At 40.7% G+C, this 12,372-nt stretch overlaps 1 protein-coding gene across 1 annotated transcript in view; it reads right to left on the bottom strand.

Annotated features, from left to right (window-relative positions):
• Positions 1 to 12,372, bottom strand: part of NEGR1 (neuronal growth regulator 1) — a gene marked incomplete at its 5' end in the record, with an annotated part of 107,430 nt that overhangs the window by 30,695 nt on the left and 64,363 nt on the right. The window lies entirely within an intron of this gene.

Genomic DNA, 12,372 nt, shown 5'->3' with positions numbered 1-12,372 from the left:
AGAATGAGACAGCAAACAGTCATGCAACAGACACGACAATTTTATTTAAAGATCGGGCTGGCCGTCACAGGCCTGTGACAGACATGCAGTCGACCAGACTTTTGTGCTTATGAACGACATACGTCAGCGTCTTTCTTTTCACAACTATGGTATTCATGTGTCACCAGTGTATAACAGCGGGACCACCACACTCCAAATATGCAAATATTTTTGCCTGCCACCTTGGCAAAGCCACCCTTGGAGTTCTCAAGCTCAGAAACATTTCTCCTGGGAATTACTGAAACCTGGCTAGAAAAGGGGGTTTTGCTCACTTTATAGAAGGTAATTTCCTATGATGAATATAAGTCAAGGAAACAATTTTGAACAAAGAATGTTTTTAAGTAATAGTTTTGTGCTTTGGTGAACTTTTAAAAATTCACATCTTTTTAATTATTAAAGTCTTTCCAGAAGAAAACATTTCTCAGAAACATCAAACACATTTTGAAGGTGTTTACTTCACCTGGGGCAACCAATACAAACAACAGAAAAAGTTAAGAGAAGAGCACAATTCTCCAGCATTCAGTCTAATGAGACAATCACCTGTGGCTTTTCATTATAATTTTAGTTTAAAATTCATTATTCTGTGCCTTTTTATTAGCTTTGAATAGTGCTATGCAAAATGAAATACCAGTCCCATCAATCTTGCACAGAAGCAAGCTACTATCTCAATGTAGCAATTCGATACTCTTAATAAAAAAGACTTAACAAAATTACCAAGCTCAAAAGATCATTGACCATATCTTGACTATAACAAGAAACTAATGAAAAAAAATGTGAGCGAGTTGACAACAATGGATGTGCAGGTAATAGCTGAGCACACTCTCCAATCTTGTCCAATTTTGCATTTTTTCCCCTACAATTACTTTTCAGGTTAATATGCTGCAGAAATGATTCTAAGTGAAATAACAGATGAATATATTCCCAAACAAAAAGTTATGATGTTTCTTTACCAAATTACTGACGCTAAGAATTCTGCCTATATAGATGAATGTTTCCAATCTTGAAAATATTTATTTGACATCTTGACAAATACGTCGTTGCTGATGATAAATTCAAATCACATTTTTAAAATAAAATGGAATTTGAACTGTATTACTCAAACTTTATAATTTTATTTGAAATTTAAAATCCATGAAAGTTGGTGACATCTTGGGCAGTCTTTAACATAAAAAGGGTTGAAAGTCCAGTATCGAGGTTTCCTACCCCTGTATAGGGGTAGTTTGTGCATGTGGCAGCGGAGGAGGGAGAGCTGTGGACCAACGGGTCAGTCAGTCAGTCCCCAGACGTCCCTCACTAGTTCCCACCTTGGCAACTGGGGCAGTGGGAAAGGAAAGGTGGAGATGAGGGTGATCTCCATCCTGCTCCGGCCGGGAGCATCCCAGGGGACGTGCAGTTTGTACACCCTGCCGTGGTGCTCGGGTGCTGGGCTGCAGGACCGCAGGGGCTGGCTGCTTCCAGCAAGCCTGACACGAAGTCGGTGAAGGACATAAAGGAGGGCAGAGGATTCTTCTGGGGGCTGTGCTGTGTTTCAGACAGAGGTTTCTGCTTAGCTGACTGTGGCGCAAACAGGGGTTTTCCCATTATATGTGACAGATATAAAGCAAAATTACACAAAGCTACAGAAATGATGATTGTCCAGTGAAGACTGATGAACTAAATTGATTTCAGCAATGTCTACTTTTTAAAAAACAACGTGGCTTTGCTACAGTAGCATGGATTAGGAAACAGCGCAATAGCCATAGTGACGTATTTGTGGGTTTTGAATCCATCTGCTTAAGACGGTAATTCTGCTTTCTTAGGAGAGGCACGATGAAGGTCCCGGCCGACGTCTCATGGCACGGGAAACCTGCAAGAGCCTGCCAGGGCAGTGCTGCTGGGCTGCCGGGACATCTCCGGCTGAGGAGCATTGCTTGTGCTTAAAGCGAGGACCAAGGGAAATGCGACACAGCAAAACGGTTCCAGCTCTCTAGAACAAAAGATGTCCTCTATGAAATAAGGTTGTACTCCTCATAGAGCAAACGTGGTTTTATCAGGAGGAAAAGAAACTGTGTTAAAGTGAGAGACTCAGAAAATACAAAGAATTGTCATGAATTCCTCAATTTTGTATTTTAATGACTGTTTTATAACTTTTATAATAATTTGATTTAACGGTCTCTAATTTCTTCCGAATCTTTATGTTCTGAGAAATTACATCCTGCTTCTCATGTATAATTATCAGCTTTCCTTCAAATGCACTGTACAATGATGACAAAAGTTATTTCTCTGGCTACCCTAAAATAACAGGATCTTTTTCTTGTGAATTTAGGAGTCAATCCTTCTTGTTGCTATGGCTTCCTATAAAGGAAAAGGTTCCTTTTGCTTCAGGATAACAACATTCTTTGCAACAGTCAAGTAAATTAACATACTCAATGAGTACAATATTTCATTAAAAGGCAAAATACCATACCCAAACCAGCAGGGATTTTACTAGGATCCTGCCTCTTTTGGAAACATTTGATCTAGACTTAATTGTAGGTGCTTAAGGTAACATAAAGTCACAGAATCGTAGCATCATTGAGGCCAGAAGCGAAGGCGGTAATATTATGCATTATTCTTGCAAAAATCTCATTTTTAAAATGCATTATTAGATCAAGGAATTGGAGAGATGGATATATTTCTAGTTTCAAGTTCTAAAACTCTTTGCAAATCTTTATTCATGAAATTGTTCAGGTCTATAGAGAGAAAACAAAACCAGCTGGTTTTCCTATAAGTACGCTAGGCTGGTTCATTAAAATTAAAATATATTAATGACTTCTTAGCAACACTGGGAGGCAGGGATGTGTAGGCAAGAGTGGTAGTATCTGTACTTCATTTTGCTGGAACCCCTATCCTACAATATCAGGACTGCTCAATTTTCAAGGGTAGTTGTGGGAAAAAAAAAAAAGAAACTATAATGGAAAGAAGTGATATTCTGTGCCATTTCTGTGACTTCAGTGGAGAATTCTCCTTGAGCAGAACTTTTTAGATTTGTTTCATAAACCAGAGGAAAAGCAATGTGTTCACACCACCTCCTAGCTTGCCCTTTACAGACTTGGTGCCGTCTGAGTTACTGCGTGCAGGATCCTTGCTGTGATCTTCAGAATCACCTATTCTGGTGAGCCAAAAGCATCTCATTATTTTAAAGCAGAGCTTAAATTCAAGCTGAGACTAAAAGAAAAAATAGAAACAGGACCATCCCGGGCATAGGGATAATGGCATAGCATCACTGGCTGCTAAACATACATGGAAAACTGATCCTTTCTGTCAAGATCTAAATACACTAATGCCTCAAACTAGTCCGTATTACTTGCTGGCCTGGATTTGTCTTTGTCCTCGCTGCCCAGCTGGGGAGGCTGCCTGCTTTTCAGTCCTGTGGCTGCGCTTGCAGACCGACTGCTGCTGCCAGTTGGGGATAACAGGGCAAATTGCCACCATCAGCCTCAAACACCTGGTAGACACGTGAGTGAGAAGGTCAAAACTTGTGGTGGGCATCTCTCCCATGCCATAAGGCTCCAGGGATGCTCAAATAGGGCTTCTGCAGTCACCCTGCCATGGAGGCAGAGCTCTGCCCCTCCGGAAACCCAGACTCGTCTGGGAAGATGGGCCAGAAGAGATCCAGTCAGAACAGAATAGCACACTTTGGGAAAATCTGATGAAAGACAACAGTTTAATTTTTCCTAAAGTGTGTACAAACATACCTTTTACTGCCTTTTAAGGTTTAGGTCTCTTTACAGATACCCTACCGACTATACAGTGAATGCTTGGGGATGCTGCCAGAGATGTCAACGTGGAAAGCAGAACTTCACAGCGATGGTTTGGGACAAGTCTGGAGTTAGAAGGCCCTGTCCTGCCATTTTAGAGGTGCTGCCATGTGCTGCAAATCTGTGGAAGTCATGAAGCAAGTTTTGGAGAAGGGTTGGTACACCCAAGAACCGGTGGTAGCTGCTCTCTGGGGCCGAGGCTGCATCCCTGACTCGGGCAGCTTTAAGAAGAAAATGGGGGAAGATTGGGAGGAGCTCAAGAGATCTCTGCAATTATGTGTAGGAGGAGAAAGAAAACAAAGTAAACACAGACAGAACAGCAAATAAAGTCTTTGATGGCAGACGGATTAAGAGCATGGAGGAAGTATGAATGCTGCTGAGAATGGCAGTCAGCTAAGGGATGCTGTCGAAGGGGTGTACAAATCACAGCCTGACACCGAACATGGCCGAGGAGAAACAACAAAACCACCTGTAAGCCCTGGAAGGGGCAACGGTGACCAAAGGCAGGAGAATGCAGAGGAGCAGCGGTGGCTGGAGCTGGGGTGGAACAGGGTAGAGCGCACTCGGAGGAGAGTGCTGCATCCGACGCCGGCGTTGTGATGGAGTAGAGAGGAGTAAGAGAAGATAACATAGGTCAAACAAACTGTCTGGGTTAATATGACTTTGAGAAAGGTAGAGAAAATTCTTCCTGGGACAACACAAGGAAATCTATTTATCTGCAAAGTCAGATTCTGATAAAGATAACGAGAGAGTTTTTAAAGAGAGAAATGCACCTACAGGTCCTGGTGTAACAGCCCGACTTTGCGGAGCTGTAGGAAGGGGAAACGTGTGATAAGGTGTGTAAGTATCAGTACCATACTCTCACAGGAAGAAATGAAATGTGATGTTCTTTTAAAATCAGCTTTGGTTAGCAGTTGTGAGCGTACGCTAGAGTCGACTGCTGGAAATAATCTGGCGTTAGAGAATCAGCAGTTGAGTGAGTTTAAATAAAGCGGAAGAATAAACCCCACAGGCTTGTAACTACAGCTCTAATCCTCAAAGGAGAAATCTTTGGAGAATATAAGCTCCTAAAGACAGCTGGGACAAGGAGGAGCAGTTTAGTGTTAAGGACATTTAACATTGCCTTTTACCAAAAGGAAACAGACAGTATCTAGAAATTCCTTTCTGATCCCAGGCAGAAAAAAGCTGGTGGAAAAAAACCTCTTAACAAAATGGGAAACCACCCCATGAAAGGCTACACACAGCACAAGGAGGAAAATTACAAGGACAAAAGGAATTGGCCATAAAGAAGCAATGTCTAGGAAACCCAGCTGGGCAGGGATGAAGTGGGAGTTGCCCAGATGCCCAACTGAACGGTGCCTTGGAAAGGAAACCACAGCAAACCTGCTGCAAAACACTCGTTAGCCCCGCAGGTTCCTTAAGAAAAATGAAAGCACCTCTGTTCACAAAGGTAGGGTAGAGAAATTAAGCATGGACCTAAAAATAAGTTTTTACTTCAGTTTTAACAAAAGCTTAAAAGATGGCATTCTGAATAACAAAACAGAAATGGAAATTGCCAGACCAAAGTTAAAGCAAAATTCAATCAGCTCAGGATACTCAGGTCAGAGGGATTTAAATACGTTTCCACAAAATTATCAAAACAACAGTAAATTCGTGGGGAGGGGAGGACGGCAGGTACAGCAAGACTGAGAATTAAAGGTATGTTCAAGGAAGGTAAGCACACACAACTACCATGTCATGGCATTCAAGGCTTCAGAAAAGTATGAGGTGCAAGGAGCTATTAAAGGATATAGGCAAGTAAAAATAAGCGAGTAATAAAAACTGGCTATTGATTTACTAGAGGCCAACTGTAATTATTTGCCTAGAAAATTTCCTAGTATCTGATTAAGGAACCGAGTAATTCATCAGCCCCTGTGTGCATGAACAAATGGGTGCAAACTGAGAGCGAATGCACTCAGAAATCCCAAGCGGGTCTGCAGCCTTTGCAGCCTCGCTGTCCTCACGCTGCCCCCTCACCAGAGCTTGTGCAAAGGAAAACCAGCTCCTTCGAGGAGGAAACTCAATTAGTTTATGGAAGGGATTACACGACGGAGCAGCCTGCAGTATAAGGGGATTAGATTCATTGACCCAGACGTCCTCCCAGTTCCAGCATCTTAATAGCATAAACCAACCTTTTTTTCCCCAAGAAAACAAGAAAAACTCAGCAAAAGTAAACAATGCGCTGTTGCAGTCTGTTGCCTGCAGAAAACCAGCCTACGAGCCCCTGACTCTCAGATAAAAACTGTACCAACCCCCAAAGCATGCGCCCCACCTCCTCTTCCCATCTCCCAAACCCACCAGCAACCCGAAGCAGACACAGAATTGCCCACGGTACGTGTACTAGAAATTTTTTGTATCTTTCCATTTACAAATGTGCAGAGGTTACAGTGATGGATGTGTTGTTACTACTTATACTGGCATACTTCAGTTCAAACATACTTTTCCATGAATTACAACTAGTCCTTCACTCTTTGCTGCTAATGAACCCACATTGCCTTGTCCACTGCTCACAGACTTGAGCTCATCAGCCGTTTGGGACAGAGCACAGCGACCGACACTCAGCTCAGTGTCATTATATTGAAACACAATTTTCATGGCATCTCATAAAGGAGAGGATGATCAGTATTTTCTAGAACACAGTTTCTCCTGCGGAATTTACTACTTCAGTAACACAAACAATTTCAATATTAACCTGCAGTCTGTGAAAAGAGTTTGGAAATGTAACAGATCTCAAACTGGGGCATGATGCTTCCAGTTACAAAACGTTGCAGTCCCATACAGGTCTGCCGATGAAGGAAAGAAGAAAAAAACTACCAAAATCTCAGTCTGCACTTGCAAATACTGAAAGTTTTCCCACACTGCAAGTTCAAGATAAAATTTATCTAAAAGGGAATCTAGTGAAACCAAAAATTGCTCAAAGTGTTTAATGAAGATGTAGTAACTGAAACCTCTTTGGTGTTGCAGGTCGATGCGTTACTTGCACAGCAGGGGCACAGTCGCAGCCTGGGCTGTGCGTGAGGGGCTGTAACGCAGCCCCCTGGGAGACGTAGCGCACGTACTGGGAGGACTTTTATTCAAGATTTATTAAATCCAAGAAGGGAAAGGCAATGGTGAAGATACAAAAACTGTGAAGATGGAGAGATCTGGAATGCCATGGGACCACACTAGATGTACGTGTTGGTTCTCCTCTCTCTTTTCTCCGTGCCTTGTCCTGGCACAAATACAAAGGAGAGAAGAGTTCTCATTACTTATTCCCATTCCCCTTCCTTCCCCCGTGCCACCACGTCAACTTTCTGTGTTTTATCTATAAACAAAATACGGAACTTTTTGACAACGTTTCCATTTCTGGTACCTTGCCAAATCCCTCAGTCTTCATCTGCTGGTTTCTGTCTCTGCATTTTATACAGCGAATACACTAATTTTTCTTATAATAAATTTGAAATGACAAGACATGTCAAGCAACTGGACTCAACACTTGGCATTCTTAGTCTGTTGAGAGAGTTTTGACCCTGAAAAAATTATCTCCTCCAAGGTAAGAGAAAACAAAGTGCTTCTGTGGATATCACTTCTGAAGTTCTGCTCTCAATACTGTAATTAATTTAATACCAACAATATTTAAAAAATAGGTATCTGTCCAGTTTATGAAGACTCTAAGGATATCCACTGCAAATCGAGGACTTAAAAAACCCACAGATCACAAAATGCAGACTTTCATCCACCCAGAACAATTCCAGCACGGCTCCATCCTAAGCGAGGGAAGAGCCCTCGGTCTAACGGTTCTGCTCCCACCTACCAGCATCCTGCCCAGAGGTGGGGCAGCCGCCTTCTCCCCTCCCTCCTCCGCTCCAGATGTGGGAGCACATTTCTGCTGATGCTGGACCCAGCGAACAACATCTGTCTGTCGCTTGCAGCGGGTGTCAAGGCCAGCGTACAGACCATTCCGATCCCTTAGCGAAGGGTAATTCTTCAGCGATATAAAGTGACGATGCTCTTTGCCGGTTCTCTGGAGCCCCCTCCCAGCACGAGCCCAGCACCAGCCCATCACTAGGACCCTTACAGAAGAAGTCTTGAGTTAAAGCTATGAACCCAATATTTTATTGCAAAGATAGCTTATTTTATCACTCTGCAGCTGGTCCAAAATGAAACTGTTTTGATTGGTGCAATTGATACCATCAGGAGGATACCATTTTAAAAAAAAAAAAAACAAAACAAAAAACTGTTTGTTATGAGTAAAGCCATACTCCACGCTCAAATTCTGTTTTTTCAGAATAAAAAAGGAATGCTATACAAGCCTAAGATATAATTTAATTTTTTGTATTCTTCACTATTACAGTGACAGAAAGTGTAACATTTTACAATGACTATGATGAACAGAAACTATGAAATGTTTTAATTGATTTCTGTAGCCGTCAACATTGTAACATCAGTTTCTGCCATTCTTCAGGTATTGTGATCCCAAGTGTGAAATGACTACTGGAACAAACTCAAGTTGCCTTTAGCTAAAACCTTAAGTTTCTTGAAATCTCCTTTTAGGACATGACACACGCAAGAGCATAAAAATCCACTCTGTTCAGTAGTATTTTCTTACACAATGAAGAAAAGATACACACCTAATTTGACAAAACCATAGCATTGGCATATATTCTATTTTTTTCTTTCTAATGTTATTCTATTTTTTTCCTAGTATTTTGCAGTCTAGATATTAATCATCAACACTCCAGTTTCCCTATTTATATTCGGTTTAAGAGCCCATGAGTTTTCTCAAGATAAATGATTTGAAAAGGTATGATTAGACATTCATATTTACTCTAGAATGGCATTTGCATACACCGTGTAAGAGAAAGCACAACTTCATGAGATATTTTATTATAGGATGGGGGTAGATGCTTACTTAATATCAGTAACATCTTGTCTGATGAGACTGCAATTTCTAGATCTGAGAAAGTGTCAAAACATGGTGCTACCAGACTAGCACACTTACAGATCACAAGGAGAGCATTTTGTAACAGAAGCATACAAAAATCTTGTTTCATTTCAGTCTGCATCAGTAAAATTGTTGGATTTTGCTGTAATAATATTTAGACTTCCTGTGTATTGGAGGAATCAATAACTGGTCCAAAATACAACTGGCAATTAAATACAAACACATTAATTAAAAAGTCCCTCATAACTATTTTCATTTATGGCCTTTGATAATTAACCAGGCTTATTTAATCTAATCTCCCCTAGGCTTTATTAGCTATGTTGAAGATTAATGATTTATTTTGAAATGAAGGTCTTTAAGTCTAGGTAAGCCAGAGACTCTGAGAACAATGGTAAATGGAAAAACATACTTAATAATAAATCTTTTGGATGGAAAGTGTAAGTGGATTGGGTAGAGACATGACCTTAATTTATTCTGTGTCTTTTACTCACCATTAATATTTTGCAATTGCAATTTGAGCTCTTTTACAGGTTTGAGTTATTACACCTTAATTGCCTAGTAATGGTTTATTTTTGTAAAATGGTTTGTTCTTGCATTACAGGATGATAAGTATTTAATAGCTCAATGTCTATGAGACAATAAAAAAAATATATTATTAACTTTTGAGTTTGAGACCTGAAATTGCCAGGTAATTTACTCCCTCCATCCTTCAGCAATCCTCACAGCCCTGTACCTACAGTAGTTTGGTTTTGCTTGATAGCAGGAGTTTCTCAATAAATATTCAAATATTTTGAAGCCTGTAGAAAACCCCATTAGTGACACCTATTAGTATATTCTTGTAAAAGAAGTTCAATGAAAGTTAAGTTATAAGAGCACTCCCTGAAATCCATTTCTGTGGAGTACCAGGCCTAAGCACCTCACATTTTCTTAGCTGGCACACAAAAAGTAATGGGATGAATTTAAAGTTTTACTTAAAATTCTAATGGAATTTGGTTTTCTTATGAAAAATCAAAGAAAGATGCTAAAATATCACTTTGTTTTAACTCTGGAGTCTACTAAATTTTATTTATTTATTTATTTATTAAGAAGTTCTAGACTGAATCATCATATTTTATGTAGGATGAACTATTTTATAGCATTAAAAAATGTTTGATTGGGGAGTGTGAGTGAACAACTAAAAAGCAAAAATTATATTTCCATTAAAAACATTCAAAACAGTATTTAAAATAAAGGTCACATGTTTGATATTCTTGCCACTAAAAGTATGCCGTTCCCATTCCCGCTGTCACAACAATTTCACATCTGTAACACGTTGGTACACACTCAAGGCTTTACTTTCATTTGCCTGTACTTTGAAGAAATGAATAAATCAGGGAAACTTATCCTGAGCAAAGGGCTTCTGGCAGAAGCACCCACTCATATTGCAGTCTGCTCTTTGAGTATCGCAAAAATATACCCACCAGTTTACGGTCCCATCACTAGTACATCTTTGCACTAGTATTTACAAGCACTAAAGTATTCAAAAATGAGAAAGTGCAACAAATTTCAAGGAACAAAAATAAATTTGAATAAATGAATAATGAAAATTTTCAGCTTTGAAAAATAAATTTGAACAATGAAAACTTTACAGATTTCAGAACGACCCTCAGCAGCTGCAGCAGTCCCGTGCCACGTGTGGCTGAAGAATCTCCTGCAAAGCAAGACTAAGCAAAAAATGTAAAACAGACCACGCAAAGGGCCACTTATGTCAGGACAGCAAAAAGTATTCTTTCATTAATTGCAAAGAAAATATGGTTATGGGTATTTTGGAGATGGCAAAGGTTACGTGCAGAGAGAAGCCAAGAAAAGGCAAAGAACTCCAAAACCAGGTAGAAATATTTTGTTCTATGGTGAGTCCCGCGCAGGCCCTGGGAGCGCAGGGCGGCCGGCAGCCTTCGGAGGGACCGCTGGATGCGGGAGAGACGCGAGCAGCAGACACGTCACCCGAGAGAGGAGTGATGCTCTGGATTTAAGGAAGGGAAAGGAACCAACAGCTGCTGGCCAGCGAGGAGCTCCGCTCTTCTGCCCAAACACCACCAAGATCAACATGATCTGGCCACCCCGGTATTAGGGACACACCACTTACTCAACGTAAAGCCACGTAAGGATGTGATTTTTTTCCAAAGAAACCGAGGCCCCTGCAGATGCAGAGAAAGGTTTCTAAAGCATTGCATTTCTAGCCTAGCGACACCCAATGCAGTTTATGACATATAACAATAACTTTCCCAAACGAAGAAAATCTCAGACAGCGCTTTTGCATTCTAAGAGGATACAGCAATAGGGCTTGTTTGATGTCAGATCGAAAAGTGTTTCTCTCGGCACCGTGTATCCAGTTACAAGACACTGTCAAATATTATCAAAAATAAACCATAATAAATCGCACAACCAATTTGCAGTCTCTGTTGGGGACTCGCATTTATGAAGTCTTCCACATGGTTTACAATTTTTTTCCTACAACTTTTATCAGGAAAGCACTACTGAGGATACAACTTATGAAATTCCCTTCCCCTGCACACTTGAAGCATCTCAATTTCTCAATAAGCGGCTGCAGCCAGACCCACGGCAGACTGTCTGCCAAAAAGGAAAAGAAGAAGCCATTGTTTTAACCATGATCAGTTAAGGGAAATTTTTTGAAAGCTTCCTGTTGTAATCTAACCTGTCCCTGTGTTGCCTGACCACCCATTTCAACTTGTGTGGTGTGGTTTCCCATTGATCCAGAAAGGTAAGCATTGCCCGCGGTCCCCGCTAAGCGACACGCAGGCCATCTGCAAAGCAGAGAGCACACCCGAATGTCCACGGACGTAGCAACTAGCAATGGAGATTCTCATAAAAGAAAAAGGCTTAAAAGAAAATAAATTGCATGTTTTTAATTAAAAGGAGTGGAAGAAAAGGAATGGCTCTATTCATGGCAGAGAAAAAAGAGCGTTTTAGGAGTTTTCTGAAAGCGATCTCTAAATGCTTAACCAACCCTTCCTGGCCTTTCGCTCTCCTCAACCAAGTTTATAGAACAGCGCTGTATAACCGAATTGCAAAGTGGAGAAAGAAACAGAAAAGACAGACGACCCAGTTGTCGGGGGTGCTACACTGAATACGACCTTCCATTGCTGTTCAAAGGTCTAATGAGGCTGTTAATGAGTCTGCCCCTCTCCTGGTGCCACCTCACCTGGGTGCTCTCTGTGCCTTAGGCAACAAAACCAGGGTGAAGCAAACAGGGAAACCTATTGAATTTCTGTTTCCTGTCAACATTTGAATTACGTCTACATCACAATGTTTATATTTAGTTGTTTGAGTTATAGTATTATAAAGGATAAACAGTATTTGCTCATTACTCCTTATTCTCCAGATTTTTCCAGGGAAATCTGCTGCTTTAATGATTTTTACAAAATGAAGAAAAAGTGACAAAGTAGTCTGCATCCTTTTAGCTTGGTCTTTCATTCATATGTATAAAAAGGAAGTTCATGAATAATGTAGATCTAGAAATCTGTTAGCATTTTTGCTGTTCAGAAACATACGATTAGCCTTGCTCTGACTCCCAATAATTATACTCTTGCT

Source organism: Cariama cristata, unplaced genomic scaffold (assembly GCF_000690535.1).
Source record: "Cariama cristata isolate BGI_N322 unplaced genomic scaffold, ASM69053v1 scaffold7924, whole genome shotgun sequence".
Lineage (NCBI taxonomy): Eukaryota > Metazoa > Chordata > Aves > Cariamiformes > Cariamidae > Cariama > Cariama cristata.
The sequence above is the reverse complement of the archived record's forward strand: the minus strand, read 5'-3'. Positions and strand labels throughout refer to the sequence as shown.